Source organism: Parus major, unplaced genomic scaffold (genome assembly GCF_001522545.3).
Source record: "Parus major isolate Abel unplaced genomic scaffold, Parus_major1.1 Scaffold299, whole genome shotgun sequence".
NCBI lineage: Eukaryota > Metazoa > Chordata > Aves > Passeriformes > Paridae > Parus > Parus major.
This window is the reverse complement of record NW_015379272.1, coordinates 162381-164678: the sequence shown is the minus strand read 5'-3', so window position 1 is coordinate 164678 and position 2298 is coordinate 162381. Positions and strand designations below refer to the sequence as shown.

The following is a 2298-nucleotide window of genomic DNA, read 5'->3' as shown; positions in this document are numbered from 1 at the left end:
GGCCCCAGAGAGCTGTGACACCCCGGGCTCGAGGGAAAAACCCCAAATTTGGGGTGGCAGGGGCAGCTGCAGCCTGGGGAAAGCCCGAGGGCGGCTGGCAGCGCTCACCCTGCTCCTGTCCCTCGCCCCAAAGGCTTTACAGCCAACATCTTCTTTTTAATTCCGACACCCGCAAAATAGCAGCTGAAATAACCCTGCTGTATGTCAGCTGCTGATGGAAGGAGATTAAATATTAAAGCCAGTGCTGTGGCTTTAACTCATTCCATTTTTTTCCCTTCTCTTCCCCCGCTCCTCTCCCCCCTCTGCTTCCCCTCTCTGTGTAAAATGACATGATTTAGAACCCAAGTGCCAGACTCAGCCTCTGGCTTTCAGCGTTTGGAAATGTGTGCAGAAAGATATATTGTGTCTGTGAGCGTTTGTGCGCAGGGAAGGAGAGAGCTCCCGAGCTGTGAGCCCACATAAAGATGTTAAATAGAGCTGTAACGCGCGCCCGACGCACGGAAAGTGCCGGGGAAAAAAAAAAAAAAAATTAGGGGGAAAAAAAAAATCCGGCAATGAAGGAAAATGAAAGATTAAAATAAACCTGGCGTTGGCGAGGCTGGGCTGGGGCGGGTGGGAGAGGCACGACCCTGCTCTGCACCTCTCGCTGTTCCCTCCCTGACCTAAAAATCCCATTTCTTTAGCACAAAGCGGAGCGGGAGAGCTGGGAATTTCTTCTTTTTCATTTTTATCCTCTCTCCGTCTCAGGTGTTCAGATTTCCGACACCGCCCGCCTGCTAAATATTCATCCCAGCCCCGCCGCTCCGCACAAAACCCGGGTTCATTTCCCATCCCAGCAGGGTCCCGCCGCAGCCGGCCGAATTCCACAAAACCCGGGGATTTGGGGGCCAAAACCATGGAGAAATGTGGGCGTCCCTTCCCTGGCAGGGCCGGCGCTTTCCGGGGCGCTGCGGAACCGGCGCCGCCGCTTCTCCCTCGCTCGCTCTTCCTTTGTTCGGGAGCGTCTCGGGGTCGCCGGGATCCGCAAAAGCTCCGGGGACAAAAAGGGTTCTTGGCCAGGCTGGAGCGGAGCGGCCGCATCGGGAGCTGCGGGGAGGAAAAACAGCCCGGATCAGGCAGATTTTGGCCAAACTGTCGAGAAATTTTATTTTGGGTTTATTTGGATTTAGTTCCAGAGCGGAGCTGGGGGGGGACGGGGCTCGGTCTGGAGTTCCACGGGCAAAAACCTCTTGGCTTTTCTCGCACCAGCTCTGGTTTCTCCAAATCCGAGCCCAAACTACCCGGGCACCTTGTGAGCAGTGAAGGGCTCTGTGTGCAACCCCCTTGTCCTTGAGCCGAGGGGTGCCTGGGCCCCATGTCTTGGTGTCCCCTGACAGCCCGGGAGTGCCCCCTAACACCCAGGGATTGTCCCCTGACACCCAGGAGTGTCCCTGACACTGGGGACTGTCCCCCACCACCCCAGGAGTGTCCCCCGCCTCCGCTGAGCTCAGCAAATGCAGATTTGTTCGCTAAAACTGCAGAGCCATAAATAAAGCCGAGGAAAGGCCCGAAATGGGTGCCAGCCCCACAGGAACAGGTGGCTCGGGTGGGTTTGGGTTGGGATATTTGGGAAGGGGAGGGAAGGAAGGGGGAGAGGGCAGGAATGCGCTGCTGCTCCTCTGCTGCTGCTGCTGCTGCTGCAGCGTTTTTGTGGAAGCAGCCGGTGCTGCTGGATGGATGCATCAAAGCGCTGCGGTGCCGTGCCCCGGCCCCGTTTGTCGCAGTCTATTAGGAGAGACGCAATCCATCCTGGGCTTTATGGGGCTGTGCTTTAACCCCGTCCCTGCCTCGCTCCCCTCTCTCAGCGCTCCCTGCCTGCCTTTGTCTGCCTCTCCCAGCCCCACAGCCCCACAGCCCGTGGGGGTTTTGCCCTCGCTCAGGGATGGGGCTGACCCCGCCGTTCTCCCCGCAGCTGGAATTTTGGGTGGGGGGTGGGTGATGCTCCCCCTCCCACGCGGGATCGGCTCCGTCCTCACTCCATAAAAACTCGGGGTGAATCTCCAGCGGGCCCAGCTCTGCCTCACCCCACACCGGAAGAGTTGCCCCAGGAGCGCCCGATTCCCTTTTCCTCCACCAGGAACAAAGTGGGAATTTGGGAGGGGAGAATTCCCGTGCGTTCCCATCAGCTGCTGTTTATCTCCAGCCCGAATCCGATTATTCCAGACACTTGTCCCCAGTGTCCAGACCCCGTCCAGGGCCATTCCCCCTGTCCCCCTGTTCCCTGTCCTCTGTCCCCTGTCCCCCTGTCCCCCTGTCCCC

The 2298-nt window shown here is 58.6% G+C and overlaps 1 protein-coding gene across 2 annotated transcripts in view; it reads left to right on the top strand.

The window, feature by feature from the left end:
* LOC107198750 (cyclic AMP-dependent transcription factor ATF-7) overlaps positions 1-2298 on the top strand; it is a 35581-nt gene that overhangs the window by 17191 nt on the left and 16092 nt on the right. The window lies entirely within an intron of this gene.